The sequence below is a fragment of the Pseudochaenichthys georgianus genome, chromosome 13 (genome assembly GCF_902827115.2).
Source record: "Pseudochaenichthys georgianus chromosome 13, fPseGeo1.2, whole genome shotgun sequence".
NCBI classification, from domain to species: Eukaryota; Metazoa; Chordata; class Actinopteri; order Perciformes; family Channichthyidae; genus Pseudochaenichthys; species Pseudochaenichthys georgianus.
The window spans coordinates 17,969,625-17,992,709 of record NC_047515.1 but is presented as its reverse complement, the minus strand read 5'-3'; the positions used below and the strand labels follow the sequence as shown (position 1 = coordinate 17,992,709).

General features: G+C 42.8%; 1 protein-coding gene across 1 annotated transcript in view; it reads left to right on the top strand.

The window, feature by feature from the left end:
• The window catches only part of LOC117457277 (roundabout homolog 1-like), a 264,825-nt gene that overhangs the window by 146,612 nt on the left and 95,128 nt on the right, over positions 1-23,085 (top strand).

The window sequence follows — 23,085 nt, the reverse complement described above, 5'->3', positions numbered from 1 at the left end:
GATGGAGGAAGAAAGAAGTATGTGTGTTTGTGTATGTGTGTGTGTTTGTTTGTGTGTGTGTGTGTGTGTGTGTGTGTCTGTTTGTGTGTGTTTAAATGTGTACATGTTTTTGAACATGGAGTATGGGAGGTTGCCTCGCTTGGCAGGGACTCCTTGCTATTTGAGGCTAATGGTCTTGGGAATGAGGTGTTGGTCAGACAGAGTTAGGCTTTCTTTCTCGTATTTAAGCTGTATTAGAGGGATCTCTTGAGGGTACAGATGTGACAAAGCTGCCCTGCTATTAAGGCTGATTTGTGATATTTTAATAAAATGCATAAGATACCTTTAGAGCAGGGGTCTCAAACTCAAGGCCCGGGGGCCAAATCCGGCCCGCGACTTCATTTTATGTGGCCCGCAAGAGCTTGCAAATAATATAATACGTTTATAATATAATATGCCCATAAACTACATGTCCCACAATGCATCTCGTTTTGTGACATGCGCACTGAAGAGACTTGCAATTATTTGCCCTGGACTTCTGCTTTCAGACGTAGTTAATTACTAAGTTATTATCCTATCTGATAATAATCCAATTCAGAGTCAATAATGTAATATAATACATTATTTTATATATATATTATATATTTATATAGTTACAACCGGCCCTTTGAGTGCAACCTTTATGCGAATGTGGCCCGCGATGAAATTGAGTTTGACACCCCTGCTTTAGAGGCTACTTGATATTGCACTGGGTGAGTGGTGGTCCAGATGGTGTCTTGTCCTCATATATTCTGCAATATGTAATACCTGCCAAGCTTGTGCACAACAAATTATTCTGCACAATTTAAATGTAATCATCCTAACTTATTTAGAGGCAAATTAATAACAAATCAAATCAAATATGGAAATAAGAAAGCCTCAAGGGAACTCACGTCTCTGGCACAACATAAGTTTCCACAGGTCAGAAAGCTACAAATATTTCCCCAGAAGTAGATGGTGTTTATTTTAGAGGTGGGTTTTCCAAGTAGAAAAACAAGACACTTGGCAGGACGACGACCAGAGTACAAAGTACCATTGGCTCAATCTCAAGTTTGGGCTGCTTATTTTGTATAAGGTTCAAAAACACCCATAATGACAAGCTACTGTGCTCCAGCCCTCTCTATCCTTCTCGCTTAGTTGGTGTCTCTGACTCCCCTCTATGCAGCTCATGCCTAACTACATATAATTATGTTGTCGGAGCAACCTGGAAGGAACCTTGCCTAAGAAAAAAGGCAGTATAAAATGAAAAAGCCCAGAAACACTCACAAGGCTTCATTAAAACTCCAGAGAAAAGAAACTACAAGCAATACATCTGGCTCTTAAGAGTGTATTATAACGTTTTAGAGCATTTTGAATGTTTTACTGCCATTAAAGATGCTTGTCATACCTTAACTGTTATTCATTGAACAGTGTAGAGGGGCTGTTTTACCCAGATGAAGACTGTGTTGATGGAACAACCAGGCTTTTAATTTCCAATGAAACTCCAAAGAAGGAAGTGGTGGTTTTAATTGTGTTTACTTTGACTAGCTCTCCCCCTCTAACGTTTTCACTTTAAACGCTTAAAACACAACATTTTGGAGATGTTATTCTAAGACCCTGGCTTTTACAGTTTCCCCTACTCGATTGTTAACATAATCCAAGTTTCATCAAGTCCTGTTTTGCCAGGCTAGGAGAGCTAACCCAGTTTATTTGGTTTATCATTAACCACATGTACAGTACAGCCCACAATCTCTCTATCTGAGCCTCTTAACCCAAAGCCGGGGCTAATGCACTCACCACGAATCCTGTTTGCCTTGTGTATTCAAACAGTCTTAAGATAGGATTCCTTCCCTATTATGTGATTGTTTGCTTTGTATTATAGAGATGTCAACATAACAAAATATACTTCCTCTATGCTCAATGACTGCCAGTTGATAAATAATTACGAGTAAGGCCACATGGAAATGCCACCTAAAAGTAATAGGTCATCAATTATGTTTCCATAACCTATTTATCTTTAGATTTCATTCATGCTTTCACCAAAAGCTGAATACATCGGTAAGAGAATTCTAAAGTATTAGAGAATGTGCTCGCTCCAATTAAGCAATTACCAATAAAGATATAGCCACAAAATGTGTGTTATACTGTAATCTCTGTGACGTGTCGCAGTCATTTACCCAGCGCAGTGTAAGAGCCCCTGAGAGGCTCTATGAATAGCTTGTTTCCCCTTCCCTGGATGCGGAGATAGTAAAGGGAGGTAATGGACGGCACACTGCTCCACTTGAGCAGGCGATAACCTCAGGGCCCGCTGTCTGGTGGCCTGGCTGACTGCACAGTGCTGACCGCACAGGGTTGGCTGTAGGCCTTATATCCACACACAGACTCCTCTCTCCAGAGGCAAAGTTGACTTTTTACAGCCCATAACAACAGAAGCGAAGGGGTGTTTACTTGAATTTGGCACATTGCATATAACTCTAGTCCACCAAGTTTATCTGAGTGTCTAACTGATCTTGATGCTTCTGTGAAATCTCTGTCACCATGTGCAGCCAGCTGGCTTTGCCGAATCTTTGTGGGAGAAGGTCGGGGCATTGGATATGTTGAAGCAGGCAGAGTTCATTGTGACAGATTGGGGGCCATGCTTAAGGGTCATCTACAGAGCGGAGGACAGTTGGCTAGCATGCTCCCGTCTAAAGGCAGCATGGCCACCACCCACGAATATGAAGACCTTTTTGTCTTTCTCACAGAAAATCCCTTTTACTACATCTGTCGGATCTCAAAGACTGAGGGTCTTCGTGTTTTGTTCTTCAGCACCCCCAACCTCCCAACCCTTCTCTTTACAGATCTGAGTTTACTCTAATATGTATATTTCCTCTGCCCTCACCCATTTATGCTTTCTACTCTGTTTTATTTCCCCGCTGCTACCCACTGAAACAAACCAACCCCATGACTGAAACAGCTCTCCTCACTTCCCCTTGCCACAGTTGTTGTTTACAATAGTGTTTGCCTTTCATTAGCTTATTGCAAGAGTGGCGATAACGTGCATCAGCTCTACTCTTGGATACCATGTTTACTCCTGTAACCTTCTTATTTAGCAAATAATAAATAATGTAAAACTTTAAACGAGACTGAGGTGAAGAGTCAAATAAATTGAGTGAGGTAGAGACATAGAAGCAGAGAGCAAGAACAGAATAAAAAACGGTGGACAGCCCCACCAGAAGCAGCAGTCAGTGTGTTGGCGAGCTGCCAGGGGACTGGAGGCAGTGTGTTACAGCTCTGTGGCAGTTATTTGTCTCAGGGAGGTTCAGAGCAAATTGGTGCAAACGGCACAGCCAGGGTCTGCTTCATGAGCCAACACGCAGCAGCGGCGTGGGCTCACACCATAGACCCTCCTTGGCCTCCTCTCCAATCTGTTGTATGTTAGAATGCAGACCCCTTCCACAGTCTGTGTGTGTGAGTGTGTGTGAGGATGTCAAAGCTGAACTCTGACTTGCTTAGAAAACTCTTACGAGTGTAAACAGTTTTGTAGTCATGCAATTGGCTTTCAGACAAATCCCTGTACTTTCATTTAATAAATGATGGCTTATTTTAAGTTTATCTTGCTCTGAAGAGTTGTTGTGTGTGTACAGATGCTATCGGCTATTTCAGTTTAATGCTTTTAATCTAGAATGTCAGTACATGGGAAACAACTGGCTACTGTTTAAGTGCACTGCCCCCCTCCAGCACATAACTGTCAGCTCAGTCTTTGTGAAACCTCTGCAGGGAAGATATGTTCCACACACGCATTTCAATTAGTCTTCTATTAATCCATATATGCAGAGAGACATTTGTATCATGCATGTTGCGTGTGGTCTGTTGAACCTAGCCAATTTAGCACTTCAGGGTGTTTGCATAAATCAATGCAATCCATGTAATTAGACCTGCATGATTCGCTGTGTTTGGTTGCCACCTAAATGCCATGTTCTGCACACAAACTGGCATAAGAAAAGTGTGTGGACCCTCTGAAAGTGTGCTGTGCTTGCTAGTAACCTGGATGTTAACACTTTGACCATTTTTAAATGTGTGAGACACATACAGTACTGGCAGATAGTGGCCAACATGATTCACCCAACACTAAAAGAAAAAATGCTCATGTCTCTTTCAGTCATGTCAAATATATCAAATGTCACACTGATTTGGGGATTTTTAGAGCACAGTTTGAGCAAGAAACAAGCATAAAGCCCGCCCACACACAGCCCTCCCCTACCAAACTAATACTGCTGGCTAGATGCGAGGCCAAGAGCTCAAAATGTTCACCACGGGAAAGAGTGCAGTGTAGCAGCGGATAAGAGCCAGAACAGAACAGCTTTTTACTGGGTTTTAGCTGCTTTGTGTTGTTGCACAGCAACTACTGGCACCACGCCTATACAGAGCACACATCCTACAGAGTAAGAAATTGTGTTATGAATGGATTGGTTTATATCAGAATGAAGCATGCGATAAAACAAGTGTGGGTGGTGAGGCAACATTTGCTGAGTTTGGGGGGAATTTGAGGTGTGTGTATGTGTTTGATTCCATCAATCTTTTTCAATTCAATTCAAAACCTTTATTTACCAGGTAAAATCCCATTGAGATCAATGATCTCTTTTTCAAGGGAGACCTGCAGCAGTAGGTTCCACAAGAAGACATAACAATCTGCCAGTGTGTCTACACTGGTTTAGTGAACAATGTCTCGCAGTGTAATGTGAAGGCGTCTGTACATGAGCTAAAGGGGCAGGTGTACAGACATGGGTAAAGGAGCCTGCCCAAAGTCCCATCAATCACTCCATGCTTCACCCGTCTCTGACAGCCTACTGTGCCGAGGAAGACGAGAGAGCCATGGCGTCCAACAGTCCACCAGAGCCCCTTTCATCCCTCCTGTCTGTGTGTCTTAGAGAAAACACAGCATGAACACATCATTCAGCACAGTTTGAGATTTTGAGACTAGGAAAAGGAACCAAGCAAGATATAATATCACATGATTTCCGGTCACCCTGTCTCTGCTCTTATCATTTGCATTATCAGACTGTCACGAGTGGGATTTAGGAAATTGCACCATAAACCTATAAATGCAGAGCCTTGATGAAAGCGGTACTTTTTACTGGTGACATCAAATGTTTCTTTATGGCTTGGGTTGGTCCATTTAGTGTTATAGATATGTGTCTGTTTGATCTACAGTATGTCAAGATACAGAATGAAATACGATTGATGTGCCAAACAGCACGGTTTCACACTGACTTTCCTTTCCGTTTTTGACTTTTTGGATTTCCTCTGTGCATTCATGTAGTTAATGTTAACAAGTAAGGGAATCCAGACGTATGTGTTCCACTTTAAGCACTTTCCTCTGTTTCTGTGGAGGTTGTAACAGTCCATCAATTTACACAAACTGACATTGCCCAGATATCTCGGGAAAGGTCTTACCGAGGGCCTTTCCTAAACTCTTGATCGTCAGAGCGTTTCTTTTGGTCGCCACAGTGACTGCTTATTCATCTCTATGTAATACTTGCCATAGCTCAGAACAGGATCATGGGTTGTAGGATGGTGCAGGCTCCCAGGATAGTGAAGTATGATATTAACATTATGAAGTGCTAGTCTAGAGCAGATAAGATAGTCCAGTGGTCCTATACTTCCACTCAGGAGGACCACTGATAGCAGAGTGCCTTCACTTCCTCCCCTCTTAAAACAACATTGTGTGTGTGCATGTTTTTAGTACACCTTTTATCAACATGTTTCCATATTAGTCTGAGGTGTGTCTTTGGTTCTGCTCCATACGTGATAAATGTTCCTGGTGATGAGCTGTGTGTCAGTGCTTGTGAAAACCAGATGAATGTATGCTGCTGACTCTAATCTCCGCTTCTTCTGCAGAGACCTGGGTATTCCTCTTGTTGTGAGGTGTAATCTCCTCTTTGTCTGAGCCTCTCTTGTGGCCAGAGAGTCTGTGCGTATGTGTGTGTTTATGTGTAGGTGAAGTGTGTGCGTGCACGCTTGAATTCTGGTGTCCGGTCATATGACGAGGTGTTCTGCTCTGCGGACATTAAACCAAGGTTAAGCCCTCACTCGTCGATCCAAGGCGATGGAGCAAGGGAGGATTAGGGGTTTGGAGACTGGAACTTCAGGGATTTGTAGACAACATTTCAGCAAAGTTAGAAAAATATGCTGAAGGGGCACACCCAGCCTATTTTTCCTTCCCCCCATGTTTTCACTGTTTACTCCCAGGAGACACCTCACCAATTCGCCACCCATTGATAGTTTTTCAGCGACTCTCAACGGAGTGCAGACACCTTACTGTGAACGCTCGGTTGAAATATAGAATGGGTACAAAACAAGAACAGTGAAATGTCAGACACGTACTTGACAAGCATGCTCCAGAATACAGAGTGTCAGCTGCTTTCGCGAAATGAAACAAGAGCAGTCGTGTTAATTTCTTAGCAAAGAGAGCAACATAGTATGTGAATATAATGCAATAACATTGTCGGTTCTGGATATATTATTGACAATGAACTGTGAAAGGATGTAATGCTCCTCTATCCCTAATACCAATGGCATCTGTACATTCTAAAATGATATGGTTTGTGGAGGCGTGGAGAGGAAAGGTTTTAGTTGCTCACCCATAGCGATAGGACTGAGGCTGATTCGGCTCAGGTTCAATGAACTGATAAGACAGGACACAGTGGCTGTGCCCCCTTGTGCTGTATCAGCCTTTATCTGATATGTCTTCCCTTTCCAACATGCTATCTCGTGTTTTCCTCTCCTTTCTATTTCTCCCTCTCCTGTATTGCTTTCCCTCACTCTGTGTCCTGTGAAAAGACAAAGATTGAAGTGAAGAGATACTTTATGTCCGAGGCCTTTGCAAAGAAGAAGGCACTGGAAAAGGGGGGGGGGGGCATCTGACATTTTATTATAGTTGCATGTTGCTGAGCCTGGAGTAAGACAAGGAGAAATAGCTGGTGATGTAGAAGAGCTAAACAGTGATAATGATCGGTGCTGTCGGACCACAAATGAAATGCAGTCTATATGCTGCTGACTGTCGACAGTCAGCAGGCCCTGCCATCAGTCGATGACAAACGCAAACAGGGGATACATAATGGCATTCAATTTTCATCTAATTGTCTTTGGTTGCCGTGGTAGCTAATATGATCATTAAGGCAACAATTGGGAGAAAATGAGTTTCTCCTTGTCGTGTCACAGATACATGAGTGTGTCCTGAAATAGGGTCGGTGAGAGTTGTTGCTCATTATCACTGTGTACTTCTCATGCAAGCTTTCTGTTATCCTGACCTCTCTGTAATGATAGCAGTTCATGTATAAGCCTCAGACACTCAGCATACTTGTCTCACATTACAAATGGAGGGATTGACTCCACTACCATGGTAATAATGTACTAATGACAAAAGACATACAAAGAAATGGATGAACAGTGAAAGCAACAAGCTGAACATAATTGAGAGTATGCAGTTCATATCTGCAATATTCAGTTTCAGTTGTTGTAACATCTGTCTCGTAGTATTAGCTTTACAGACTATTGTTTACGCACTCTAGGCTTAACAACATCCTCCTCAATGGAGTGTATTTAAACATATATAATATCGTAATTAGGACCATAAAGAGAAGAGCAGCTTGACTACACGATGAATAGAACAGATACACCCTCACCTCTTCTTTGTGCCTGCGTGACCTTTCTGAACAGGGTGTGGCAAGGACACAAAAGGATCTCCATGTAACTATATACCGCAAAGAGTTGGATAAAAGGCAGACATGGGGACGTCATGTGTAAAAGGAGAAAAGTGGAGAGGATCCTTTCAAAATTCAAAGTCAGTTGCTGTGGGTAAGTTTGAAATAGCTGACATGTGACTCAGTGAGGACGGGTATTGTATGACCATAGTACTGCTGTTAGGCTTGGGGGTGACATTTCTATTCTCTCTCTTTCTCCGCCTTGCACTAGTATCAGATTCTAATCTGTCAGTGGTGCCTCTGCTCCGTTTAGCCGATTGGCTCCCATCTGATGGATGGGACAGAAAGCCCCTCAGTGACCAGGGGATATAGCTTGTCCCAGAGTTCTTCACTTCCCTAGAAATAGCTGAGGATTTGGCACTCACCTCTGCCAGTTTTCAACACATATGTAACCTGTATCCCTTTTCTTGTACTTGTATTAAAGTGTAACTCTACTCTTCTTGCTTTCTGACGACCTTATAATGCAATGCAAAAGTGCCATGTTTGGACCTTAAAACCTTTTTTACTTTCTCTGTGAGCATCATGATGACAATCATGGTGTGGTTGCAGATGATCTCGGGACCTGGCCTTTGCGTTCAGTCTCATTTTCCCCTGCCATTGGGATTAGTGGAGAGTGCCGACTCTGCAGGTGGAGCCATAAGTTAATTTCCCCCACTGTTTGGAGCTATAATAGCTTATTGATTGCCTGACAGAGATGCAAGAAGCGGGATGGAAGGGCACAGAGAGGAGAGAGAATAAGTTAATCATCACTCAGTGCGTTGCCAGGATTTAATCACATTACCCAAGGTTCACCACCAGCATGTAAATTCACTTTCAACCTCAGAGGAGTTGGACTGACAGTTTTGAGACAGAGGGGACCCTGCTGATTTTTTAAAATCTTTCCTCAGCTGCGGTCAGGTCCCTGCCGGCTTGGTACTGCCTGCCCAGCACTCGCCTCAATCCTGTGGGATGCAAGCTCCCTGCCCAGGGGCCCAGCTTAATTCACAATAAGCTGTTGGGTTCATTTTAGCCATGCAATGCAGTGGTGACCTCCATCTGCTATAGTGCTGCTCAGGTTGTCTGAAAAACATCAGCCTGGCCTCCACGTTTCCCAGACAGCTTGTTGTGCCTTCACTCATTTCTTCCACTAGGCTTTCCCAGGCTAAAGTACTCCTGTGCTGTGTGTACAGTACGCACAGGAAAGCTGTGTGTGTGTGTGTGTGTGTGTGTGTGTGTGTGTGTGTGTGTGTGTGTGTGTGTGTGTGTGTGTGTGTGTGTGTGTGTGTGTGTGTGTGTGTGTGTGTGTGTGTGTGTGTGTGTGTGTGTGTGTGTGTGCCTGTGTGCGCCTGTGTGTCCGCCTGTGTGTGTGTGTGCCGGTGTGCACCTGTGTGCGCCTGTGTGTGTGCGCCTGTGTGTGTATGTTTCTCCAAAGGAACTCTGGCCCATTAGCACTGCCATCATATACACATTCTCACTACGGCTGGTTACCTGGAAACGGCACATGCTGCTTGTAGTTGACTCGCTGCCAGCTCAAATTGTGAGAATGCTCCCCTAGTTTAACAACGCGGAGCAAAGCTGCCATTAGCACTGTGCTCTACCTTAGTGCTGTACATTGACTGTAGCAGAACTGGGTCTCTGTTCTAACCTCCAGAGACATGGTTTTACTATACTACTCAACGTTCTGTGAGGGTATCAAACTGGCTGGTGTTTACACTGAAAGGAGCAACACCAGGTTTAGCTTTGGTCAGAGTTTGCCCATGCTTCAGCCTGGCTTCTATCCATCTGTCAGCACCCACACGCTCAGCTTAACCATAAGCATAACAATGGCACTGAGAGGACAGAGGTGTAAGACTGAGATAATGTAAACACATAGACAGAGAAATCTTCACCTTGCACCCCATCACGCACACACTGTCACTGACCCGATGACCACATTCCTATCTGGCAACAACAGGAGCAACATCTGGTAAAACTGTCCACGTTAACCCAAATCTAAACCTCATCAGGTCTCATCACCAAAAGGACTCTGCCTACAACATGTAGATTGCTCTCTTGTCTGGAGAGCCTTGATGAGTTTGAAAATAACAGCACGGAATCTGGTGCTTTGAGATCAAAAGCCCAGAAGGAGAGATGGTAAAAAACAACAAAGAGAGGGATAAATTGTTGAAGAGAAAATAACGGACAAGCTGCCATTAGGATGAGAGAGTAGATGGAGGTGGCTCCAGCTGGATGGAGATTCACTCCTGGCTCTTGAGGAAAGATAAGGGGACAGGTGGTGTTCTGTTGTTTTAAAGATCTCCGACAGCTGGCAACTCTCTATAAGCATGCTGCCATAGAATGTATGTGTATGTGTGCGTGTCCCTGGGAGTGTGATGGGTGTGTTTGTGCAGAATTTGTCTGTGAGTGTGTGTGTGTGTGTGTGTGTGTGTTTATAGCTACATGTGCCTGCATTTGGGGGTTGTTTGAGCACTTGCCAGCTGAGATATCTCCCTGAAGACAGTCTCAACTATCTTACCTACTAGACGGCTTTTTTATGATTTCCTTATTTTGTATTCACTGGCAGCCCCGTGGCATTGGGCCATTGTACTGCTGTCGTTCTAGTATACTTTTCTTTGTCTGCGGTAGAGCTTCAGTGTGTAGCAATAAAGTCTGAATAACTTAAGGAGTGGTTTGTGTTTATGATGTCTATTTTCTGTTGCCACTCAGCTGGCTTCCTGCCTTTTTATGTGACATTGGACTTTGCCTCTGGCCTATTACTTAAGACTAATGTCAATATTTCTATCATGGCTTCAGATCTGCCATATTGTTTAAAGCATTATGTCGCTTTAAAACTGACCATTGGAATATGCCCATATAAGTCTTGTAAACTCTTGAAAAATATACATGTTTTATGTGTGTTAATTTGCTTCTCTCTTAAACTTTATTTCATGACTAATAAACACGTTTCCATGCAAAGCAGATGCGGGGATAACAATGAGCCAAAACAGAAGGGACTTTAAATAGCTCTGAGTTGGCCTGGCAGTATGTATTCTGGTTAGTTCAGGGTTCTTTACTGTGTTGGCTTTGGGCTCGTTCCACAGCTCTGTGTTTGATCGGACGCTGTAGCGGTAGCCACTGAGAAGAGCTTGTGTCATCTCAGTGGCAGACTGCTTTTGTTTGCAGAAAATAAAAAGAGATGGTACTAAATGGGCCAGAGGCAGTTATTTGCTGTTGGCAAACAGACACTGTCCTCCGTGGTGAAACACTCAGTTGCCACTGTGGCCTGACAGCTGGCTTTCATCCCTGGGCGCTGCAGTGTTTGTTCACAATGCAAGTTCCTCTTAAATGTAATTCATGCTCTTAAACTCTTCATGGTCATCACGCTCTGGTGGAGGCTCGGAATAATGATTCCCCTTTAGCACTGCGTTTGGTCAACAGAATGTGAATACATTTCCCACATCATTATTGATTGATGTAAGTGCTCTCTTTCTTTCTATCTGCGTTTTTCCATTTGGTCCCTTTGAAGTTGCTATGATTCCTTCCAGCTTCCCACCTTCAATAGATCAGTTAGCCTGCACCTGATGCATTGATGTGTCACGCCCCAGAGGTCACCTTGAACAGGATGCCCTCTTTGTGGCAGGGAGCTTTTTAATATGCAACAATTAATGACATGGTTTTAAGATGAAAGATACCTATGTACCCAATCTCCACCTTTCTCTAAATATATTATTCCCTAGCTGTCTTCAGTATAGACTATAGGCTCAACTACACAGGAATCACAGGTATGGGAGCATATACCTGATCTAATCAGCTGTTAAAGTAGTCCCATAATGAAATTGAATATCCCTTTACGACCATAATTACACCTCCCTTCAGCCTCACATCAGGCTCACATATTTCATTATTTATGCATATTGACTCTAGCAAGATTCCTTATTTTCCCTGAAATGTGCAACTCATCAGGTATTTATTTAGGCTGAAGCTCATTTAGACCATTTTGCAGATGAATACTTTCTAATTGCTTGGTGGGGTTCACACACCCACCTCTTAGTTAAAATTGTCTACAAAAAGGATTTTTTATTTCTTTACTCAAATAACAGTTGCTTGGAGAGTTACATGTGTATGCAACTGCTACCACTTATTGTATGCCTCCCCCTGTTCTCAAGGCATATTTTTAGTATGTGTCCTCCCTGCTTGTGGCAAAGTTATCTTCTTTTAAAAAAAATTGCAGCAATGACAAATCTTAGCAATGACTGTCAAAGAACAAATCCTCCGTTATGAGTATAGATCATAGACTTCATGGCCTCTTTTCAGATTCACTTTGCCACAGAAATAATTTCTGCTGCAGTGCTTTCAAGCTGGAAATGTATCAGAAAATATGGTTTCCTTTTGATCACGCTCAAGATTCCAAGTATTTCCCCTTAGGCAAAGCCACATGAAGTCAGCTTTGTCCTCCAGGCACACAAACGTTATTATAGCTGTCCTCATATAACTATAATATATTCATTTTGAACATCCACTATTATTCATCCAGACTATGAAGTTGTCGAGAGTCCTAAATCATTCACTTTTGCATGTGTCGTTGGACGCCAGGGAAATGTCAGAATTTAAAGAGTGGATGTCAATCAGATGGAAGTGTCATAGTTTTGTAGAAAATCTTGGTTGGCTGCATATACAGTCTATGGTTGGCTGCCACAAAAGGCTATTTTTGGAGATCATGTACATTTATGTATTTTCCTATGGTGATGTGTGAATTTAATTCTTAAGGTTTAGGGGTCAATTGTTTTGTTTTCCGACTTGGTTAAAACCACATGTCTTTCTGTTGTATTTATACCACAAGTCTACATGAGAGGGTGTCAGGATATTCCCAAAAGAGTGTCTCTGGTCAGAGGCAGAGAAAAACTAGGCCAAGTCTTTTTTCTGTGTTGTCTGGAAACTGTCACAGGAGAAGAGATCAAGGTGACCATTTTTCCCATTCCAAACAACCCTGAAGCCAATGGCCAGTGTGCACTCATTCCTGAGGGAAGGCAGAGCAGAGCATAAACCCTTAAACCAGGTTTTAAACAAACAGTCTGTTGAGAAAGCTGTGTGTGGCTTTTCTGTTCAAATGCCTCTGTCTCTCTGGTTTATCTCTGCAAGGTGAGATAAGACTCTCCCTTAGCCCGCCTGTTAATCCTCTCAGCCACAGATGGAGAATGACTATCTGTCCAGGTTGTAGACAAAAGGTGTGCCGGATTGAATGGTAGACTGCACATTAAATACACATCTGTATAGCTTGCCTATCTGGCCTTTCGGAGGAATTCAGTGAAGTAATAGGACATTTTTTATCGTAACAGGTTTCCCATTGGTCATGGGATTTTGGGAATGTCAAGGAATTTGACGACTTTTATGTCACAGGATTATGAAGGCATATACATACACATTTTCTAAATATGTAATATTAATTTATTACATAATATAATAAAAACTGAAGAGTGTTTTTATTATACAGTAATAATAGTTCCTCTTAGTCCCATATCTCAAGTTCATCTGTAGCGAGTGCTTATAGTTGCTAAGTACTGTGGGGACTATATTCATCACTCAGCTTTGATGTCAAGTTAAAAGACTGTTAAGGTGAACTCCTGTAGAACTAAGTTAAACAGATGCTCACAAAGGTCTTTCTTGCAAATGATCACAAGTGAGTTTGTGGAACAAAGTGAGACGGATGAGAGCCAAGGGAAAATATTGCGGCAAGTGTGGATCAGGAAGTGTGCATACTTGTATGCACACTTTTGGTGTATGGACAGGCTCCAGATGAAACCGATTTATATCTTCTACATGCCTGTTTTCATCAGGGAGCTTCAGCATCACTCTGTCCTGCTGACAACATTGGCCTGTAATTGGCTGACAGAGGTTATGTCTCTGGACAAATAAAAAAGGTACTCAGTCTGATATGGATAATGCCACAGCATGACCCTTGGGTCAGGACCACAGTGAATCAGGGATAGTAAACAATGGTTAACTTGGAAAGGTTCTTGAACTACATTTCGCCCACCGTGCATGTTGCGTCACTGAACTACGATTGCCCCGAGCTGTCCTCTTATTTCCAATAATATATGCTTTGTTCGTGGTCCAAATAAGTGTCATCACCATATTTGCGAAAATTACAGGGATTGGGATAATGCAATTTAGTTGTGCTATGATTCGGCTGAAATTACACTTTGGGTGATGAGTGAAAGTAGATAGAAGTAGTGTGTAATAGTGTACAGCTGTAGAGCATAACAACTAGCTGGATGTCATCAAAGTAATCAAATGAACTGCGCTATCAAGCATAGTTTTAATAAAACACTGAGTGATCCCCGGTTCACCATGGAGCACCACTTTACAAGACCCCTCAGTTATTTATGGAAGCCGAATGTGTGCTGAGGAGGATTGTCTGAACTAATAGGAAACATGACATAGCCACATTTTCACAAAGCTGCGCACCTGTCATGCATACACATGGATACTGTCAGGGAGAAAGCAAAATGGAAGTTTTGTAGACAAAGTACAAAGTGTTCAGCAATGGAAATGGAAGCCCTTCAGCTGCATCTCTTTGATGTAGTAGACAAAAAGCAGGGATAGGTCCCTGAAGAGCACTTATGTTCAGGATACATGCCTCCCTCTCTGAGGCCCAGCTGCTATCATTTGTAAAAGTAGGGTTTTTACTGTACAGTAACCCCATTAACATAATAATACTCCCTGAGTATATAAACCACTAACACTACTATACATCCCACTCTTTTTCCCGCATGTGTGGTGCCTGTCATTAACTGGCCTAGAACTGAATTCTCAACGAGAGATATGAATAAATAGACTGGGGTTTTGTTCCAAGACTTTACTCGTCCTGAAGTCTTACTATTCTTTCTCCATAGCAGTGTGGCCCTGGTGTTCGGCCTTAGCTTGGAGCTTGCTGGTGGCTGGTATCTGTCAATGAGAGAGTTGGGGGTCCTCCATCTCCCTTTCGCTTCTCTTTGACCTCCCTCCTTGCACCTTTAATCCTGTCTGTCTCTGTTTATAAACGTTATACAGTTTGACAGCCGGTGTGGGGCGAATTCGAGGGTAAAAGCTCTTTTTTTTATCTTCCTGAGCTCCACTTCCCTACTTCTCGGCCAGCAGGGAGAGACACTTTAAGGGCTTAAAAATAATCGCTCGCTTTCTTCAGTGAGGGGCTTTTTTAATTGAGCCCGGACTGACCCCTGAATGTGACCGTGCCGTCTGGTTTCCATCCCGGCACTTGATTGAAAGTGGACAGAGATTCAACTCAATCTTATTTATTTATGTTCGGTCGTTCAGTGTTTAGCATGGCCAAGCAGTGGATTAGCACTTATACATGGGTCCACATTGGAGGGGCCCCACTTCCCCGACACACTCAGGGGGGCTGGAATGTGCAACAAACAGCCTGGACTAATGGTATATGAGAGGGGGGTGGTATGACCTGTCCGACTCAATACACCTCTTCACTGTGTGGGGGGCTCTGCAAGCTGCATTTTTCAAATGATATGCCTCACAATGTTTTAACACTTGAAAGAATAAACTTTCAAATGTACCGAAAAATAACAGCATAGCAATCCAAATGCAGGTCATGCTGTGTGCAAAATGAATCTCACTTTTCACACTGGTGGCAAGACATTTGATATGTTAGGCCCGTGACAGAGACCTCTCATAAACAATGCTGACAGCATGCTTGTGTACCAGGAAGTGCAAGCAGGATGCAGGATCTTTCAAGTTAAACACATCTGTCATGGCCACAACACTGTGTCCATTTATTCTAGTTTAAATACTGCATGCTTTCAAACTCTGACAGACAGCTACATCTACTGCATTATATTAGAACTAAGCCACTGTGTAATTGAATATTAGTTAAATCCTCGTCATGCTACTGAGATTTGACCTATAAAAAAAACATATCTTTAATTGGAGTACAGAGCCCCCCTTAGGCAACACCTCTGACCATTTATATTTGACTTAATTGAATTAGTTTGTCACATTTCTAGTCAGTTATCATGAGGTCAACCTAAAGAAACAACTATGTAGCGCTATTATTTAACAATACATTATAAGTTGGAATGGATCTCAGTGTGCCAATGTCAATTGGCATCATTATGTCATAGCATTTGAAAGTCTCTGGGCAAAGCATACAACAATGTTTACATAAAATATCAGAGTGAGTTTTGTTTATTTTCTATACTTGGCCTGCCTGCTATCCCTCCACTATAATAAGGACAAAGTAAGAAGCATTGTAATTGGTGCTGAAGTTAAGTGAAGAAAATACGAGAGAATTGGTGCAATGTTTTAGAATCTGTGGAGTTATATTGACTTCTATATGCATTATTCTCTACAGTGAGCTTCCTGATTAATGCAGAGGTGTATTTAAGTGGCGCCAGGGGGACAGCTGAGACGCTAGAGTTGTTTGATAAAACATCTATAATTAAAATCCGTGTTTCCTCTCTGTTAGTCTTTGTATATATTATCTGTATTTTACTTGGCTCTCTTGGGAGCAAGATAAATTGCATTAATTAAGTTCAGCTCCCATTTGTTCCTGTTTAGTGATATTTGTGGCTGACTGTAGATTGGCATTCCTGCTAATTGAAAGGCTTGTTAACTAGGTATCAGCCAAGAGACTTCAAAAACCCCATCTGTATCCCTCAGTCGTTTCTCCACATAACTCGCCTTGCAGATGTCCTCTGGAAATGTTTGGTTTTCTCCTCTGTTGTGTCCTCTTAGGGTGTTTTGGTAGAAGCAAAAACACAGTTCATTAGTCTGACCGTCCCTCAGCAGCGACGGTATAAGGGACAGGGGTGAAGGAGAGGCGGTGCTATTATTTTAGCAGTGATGACAGCGAAGGTTTTTATTAATCGTTTTTCATTTGTGCCTTTGAGCTCCACACGTTTCCCCGTAGACGCTGCTGTGCCTCACAGTCACCCTCTCACTCATATTCCAAACCCCCCCGCAGTGAAATTAGATTTTATGATTTTGGGTCATTGCTTCCTGACTGCTGTATGCCAGGGATATATAAAAGTTATGCGTACTTCTCTTCAAACCCCGACAAAATTTGAGCAGTACATTTAGAATGACAGCATGAAGTATTGCACTTCTCTGGCACAATTGACCACATCCATATTTTATTTTTTTAATGCCACTCCATTTGGAAAATGTTATAGAGGGAAGACATTTAAATGCCAAAACAATAATTTAGTTAAAGAAAAATGTAATAAACAAACAAACTGTCCTTCAGCAAGCCATTAGTTCCAGTCTGGATTTCTGGGAGAGGAAACGGACATGATGGATGTATGGAGACGCTCATCTTAACACTCTCAACAGGAGAGCCAGATAATGCAGCCCCTTTGTAACTACACAGGAAGCAAGGACATTACTTATTTTTTTCTCACACTCTCTGGAACCAGAGATAGTTTAATCTTGTATATATTATCATTTGATCGGCTTGATGAGTATTGATGAAGCACAAAATGGGAGTGAAATGTAAATAAAAATGCAAATGTTATCAACTTTAAGAATTAGAACAGCTTTTCGTCCATTGATGCCAGATAATTTACTCTGTGTCTTTATTTTCTCTGCCGTTCTCAGTATCTGTCATGGCTATGTCTGTCCAAGCAGTGGTAGAGGTGACATTCACCCCTACTCTGGACAAAGAGTGCTGGCAGCGTGAATGGTGAATGAAGTTGCCCTGCAACTCCAGGGCACAGGCCAGATGGATTAACTTGAAAGGCATGGCATTGTAAACCAAATTCAAATTAATCCTTTTTTTGTGTCCCTTGATGGAACAATGGTTCTTTCCGGGCTTCAGAGAGACATTGACGCTGAGGGGAAAACAGGCCTTCACTATATCCAACACTCTATTCACATCACTGCTCTCAATTACCTGCCACAGAAATAAGGGACTTGCGCACTAGAAAAAATATCCAGGCAAGATCCACAAACTGAATATAGTTTAATACTGATTTATAAATCACATCTAATGCACCCCTGGAAACTGGTTGCATTGCCGGCCAAGTAAATATGTTTTTTCCTGATCTGTCTTGCATCATTAATGTAATTATGGTGTCAGGATTTCCATACAAATAGTTAGCGGTCATTAGATTCTGTCCCGTTTTTTGGGACATCTATATTTCCCTTGTGGCTCTGATTGTGTTAATAAAGCCTAACAAATAAAAGCTTCAAAAAACTAGCTCTACAGTAAGAAAGCTGTCAACACCCCAGACTCATCTCCCACCCAAAGTTCTGTGTCTTACCATTTTTATGACAGAAGTTTTTACAGTGACCTCAACATCATTATTGTTAAAATATTCCTTTCTTTTTTCTCTCTGTTTTGTTAGCCCCATGCGGTGTCATATTTTATTCTCTTCAGGAATTTTTATAGGAAAGTGTGTGTGTGTGTGTGTGTGTGTGTGTGTGTGTGTGTGTGTGTGTGTGTGTGTGTGTGTGTGTGTGTGTGTGTGTGTGTGTGTGTGTGTGTGTGTGTGTGTGTGTGTGTGTGTGTGTGTGTGTGTGTGTGTGTGTGTGTGTGTGTGTGTGTGTGTGTGTGTGTGTGTGTGCGTGCGTGCGTGCGTGTGTGCCATTGTGTGTGCCATTATGTGTGTGTAATACGCAGCGGAAGTAGGACAAGAGGTCCCACTGCTCCAGCTTGTATTATTTGACGCGGCTATTCATTAATTATCTTCCCCGCGCAGTCGTCCTTATCGTTTCCTTTTTTGTTGTCTGCTTCAAGCACCGTGTTTCACATTGTTCAAATCCCAGCCCTTTGTTCTATCATTTGCCTATCCAATATGCTTGGGAATCTTTTAATGAAAATGAAAAAGAGCATAGCATTAGAATTGGCTGGATCTCACTCATGTAGAAAAAAGGAGGCATTGGGGACTGAAAGTGAAAAACCTTTAGTGAGATAAACAGTGATTGTATTCGCCATGAGAGGGGATGCATTGAGAAGTAAATCTATTACTCGCTGCTGTCACTTTTTCCTTTTTTTCTTTTCACATCCATCCCTGAGGCTGCTTGTTGCTCACTGGTATCCAGGACAGATTTATGTTGTGTTTAAGTTGGACAGAAATGTTTGGATTCATCACCAAAGCCTGTACACTTAAGGTACGAACAGAAACGCAAACACAGATACACACACACACACACACACACACACACACACACACACACACACACACACACACACACACACACACACACACTCACTGACACCTCCAACTCCTGAATGTCACACATGCTTTAGCTCTGCTGCCCTACTCTGTTAATGGTGGACTAAATGATCCATAGCGGTGTATATGGACCGCACCTCCTCTCATTGGTCACAGACCCTTGCATTTTATTGAAAACACCTTCTCAGTCCACACAAATGTTGACTCATATATTATCAGAATTGCCTACCAAAGCAGTGCAATCATTTTAATTTGATGACTTTTGTTTTACTCCCGCCCTTCTGGAAAAAAAAATGTTGTTTTCCATTCTCATGTATCAGACGTTCAATCCTCAGCTGCTGTGTGCCCTCCACTGCGGAGGCCTTTTCTGAGATTCTGTCCCAGAGGTGACCCCTCTGGCATCCAACGCCGTGGACTATGTGGCATTACGCTAAACCTCAAATGGTTTACTCGCAGAGCTATTAATAAAAGAACTTCACTGACAAGCACGACAGTGACAGACTGCAAGAATGCCGGACAGTCAGTTATAGACAAAAAGGCACATGGGGGAGGATTATAGTTTGTACGTATGTTGAAGTGTGTTTGTGGAAGAGGGTGTGTGGGGTAAACGTTGATATTTGTGCCCTGCTGAGCTTTTGATGAATGGCACTGTATAGCCTTTTACTGCCCTGTGCATTCCTGTGTCTGAGCTGTTTACTGTTACCACACCTCTCTCTTCTGTGTGTAGTGGTAACCAGCATGGTAACACATGGTGCTGTCTATGCCACGGACACTGCCCCAGCGTAGTTATTGTGACCCTGTTTCAAACCAAATGCCGTGCCTGGAGTAGTCACATACCAGTGGCATAGCTTCATGGCATGAAGCTCAACAGATCTGAAGTGTAGAAAACAAAACAGTGTTGCAGCTGTAGGAAGAAATCAATGGGCACAATTGTGGACATGACAGAGGGGATTTAATGTTCAGCGGTATTTTAAACCATTAGCTACCGTCTTGTTAACCGTCCATTCTGCACAGCTGTGTGTTGTTTTTTTTGGTCTTTCTGTCAGATAGATTCCATGGCTTGTTAAGGACGGATTGAGTGTCAGTGAATCCACATTGGCTTTAGGAAGGACAGTGACCTCTATAACTGTAATTAGACAGGGAGTCTGACCCGGCTCAGTCCCTTCAAGACCAGTTGCAAACCAGACTCCCATCACAATGTGTGGACATTATTGATGTCTTGGGGACAGGTGGGGATGTCATGAGTCACGACGACCTTCAGTGCTCATGTGCATCTAGTTTGTGTGCCTTTGACTTGGATCTTTGGCTTCATACAGGGTCTGCTGCCTGGTTATTCAAATGTTGATTGTTTGAATGTTAAGTGAAGGACATTCTTTTGTATCACATCACTCTTCAGCTTCTCTAAAGGACTGCAACTTCAGTATGGGTGTTTTCACCTTCTAAATGACACTGTTTAAACCAAGTGTTTAAACTTCCTGTCGTGGAGAAAGCGGAATCGTTCAAGAGTTTAAAAGACACATTCTCTCCCATCTAGCCAGTTTACTATCTTGGCGCCATCTTGGCATGTCCTCCAGTCAACATTTGTGGGAAGAAAGAGGAAATTCAGTGTTCAGTGACAACTGTGAAATCATCTGAGATGGGGGTAAAGTGGAGGATTAGGCTGGGATGGGGCCAGAAAAGTGCACAGTGACTCAGGGAGAAGGAAAGAGAGAGAGAGAGAGAGAGAGAGAGAGAGAGAGAGAGAGAGAGAGAGAGAGAGAGAGAGAACCATTCCCAGCTATATGCACTGAATAGATTTTTAGAGCCTCTGTAATTGTCTTTCTCTTTGTCTGCTGTTCTGGAAAACCACCCACTCCTCCTCCTTAGCCGTTTCTTTCTCTTTCAAATTGAAGTTATTTTAGCTTTGTAGAGCTTTTGCCAAATCTTATATGTGATAACCAGAAATGAAATCGTTAATACTTTTTGTTGTGGAGACATTTTGCTGATTCCTTATCTAACTCTTAAAAAAGTGTGACTCTTTCTCATTGAACTACTTCTGGCTGCTTTTTACTGTGCCTTTTCAAGTTGTTTATCTCCCTGTTGGCATTCTCACAGATACCGTGCAGCAATATGTTGTGACACACATTGCACTTTCATGCTGCTCTCTTCTCCTCTCTCACCTGTCTGCTTCTATGTATTCACAACATCTTTTTTACAGTGTTTTTCCCCCCTCAGAATGTATTTCAGCATCCTTTCTGTGACAAACATAACAGGGGTTTCTTTGGAGCTATTAGCCCCCCAATTTGATCTGCTTTCAATTCATTCCTCCTGTCACCTTCTTTCTCCCTTTCTCAGACCCTCTGTCCATCATCTGTCCAATTCCCCTTTAAATTCTCTTCTAACCCTGTGTCCCTCTTCTACCTCTGATGTAGGGTTTTTCGATTCATGTTGGCATCTAGCAGTGGTACCATTTCTTCTTTTCCCTCCAGCTTGACTCCACTGGATGACTAGAGCCCTTGTTAAGGTGTTGTTGTGGTTTGTTGGCCCCGGCCGTTTCTCAAGGGGCTCCTTCAGCTTGTCTCTCTTCTCTGAGTGTCCCTGGCCCCCAACTTCCACTCCCCTTTCCCCACAAAGCTGCTGTCAGTTCGCAGGCCACATGTGTCAGGCTTCAAGCCCTTATTTAAGACCCAGGCCCTGCCTAGCCGTCACTGTTCCAGCAACAGTGAGGGCACCATGAAAGAGAGGGTTTAGGCAGTCATTCAGAAGCCCGGAAAGACACGGACGAAGGCTGCACTAGAAAAGTGATGGATATAAAGCATAAGCACTCTCATTGGAACAATTGCTCTCAGCCCAGCTGACACCGTGAACTCTACAAAAAGTAGTGTTTTTGTGAAGCGGTAGAGTGACTAGTCACCCACAGAGAGTGCCCCCGGTTCATAAGGCTTTATAAAAAAAGTGTGAATATGGTAGTTTGGCTGGAGGGGACAGTGGAGCTCAGCCAGACCCTTGCACAACAGCCTCTCTGTTAGGCTTTCCCTCTCTCTCAACAGCGAAGGAGCCCAGACACATTAACCAATACGAGCCTCCAATAAAAACACCGCTGGACAATGTTCCCCCTGCTCCACCAGTGGTCTGCTGTATGAGGCACAGGAAAGCAATGCCCATTCATTCAGTTGCAGTGTATCCTGGGCTCTGTTTTTCTTTATTAGACTTCGGTTAAATAGTGATGACTCTTTCTATACCTCAGAGCACCAGTGAATGTATTTTATTATTGTTTTCTAATACATACTGCATTCAGCCATTAGGGCTCTAGCTGTCTACATGACTGTTTATTGGTTGCTTGCTAACATTGTTTCCGTGGCACTTGGTCACAGCTGCTCTGGAGACACTCAGCAGTCTGGGGATGTTTTGATGTGACTTTAAATAGCATGGAGACTAACCAGGTAGAGACGACTGAGCCTGTCAACAGGTCCTTAAAGTCTCTGCGTTGGGGGGTCACAGGAGACAGAAGCTCTAATTGACAATCAGTGATGAGTGTCTAAACAGAGTGTTATTACAAGGCTCCCAGGGCCTTGATCAGCCAGTGTGGAGAGACAGGCAGACTGGAGGGGGCATTGTGGGAGAAAGAGTTGGTCAAGACGTAAAAAGTATTGTCCTTCGGTTGCATGGGAAGACTGCCACTTAATCCTTAAAACTGCTGCTTCACACGGCACAAAGGAAAACAAAATGATAGAGGTTATTGCAACGTCTGACTGTTGGCTGGACTGTATTCTGTCTCTGTTGTCGCCTTGAGATGAGGGCTGTAGCTTGGAAGTGGGTTGGATAATGATGGTTTCCACAGCTGTAAAGGAAAGAAAAAGCAAGAACGTTTAGTTTACTGTTGTTATGAGAGCCTAGCCAGCAGCAGTTTGTGGACAAAAACGAACTCAGACACAGACAAAGTAAAAGGGGGACAGGGCAAATTAACATTGTTGCCAAGACCCAATTTGACTAGGAGTTAGAATGTCCTCACTGTGGTCAGAAGGCAATATTGGGCATGAACGGTTAGAATTATAATGTCGAACATGAGTGCTAGTAGATGTTTGAGGATAATGCCTATAATAGTAGGCATTTTTAGTGGCATTTTTAGTGATTTCACATGTCAGTACTTCCCACACGAATAATAATAAACGGTAAGCTTCATGAGGGTTGAGCATTCGTTAAAATGTCAACACTTTTTG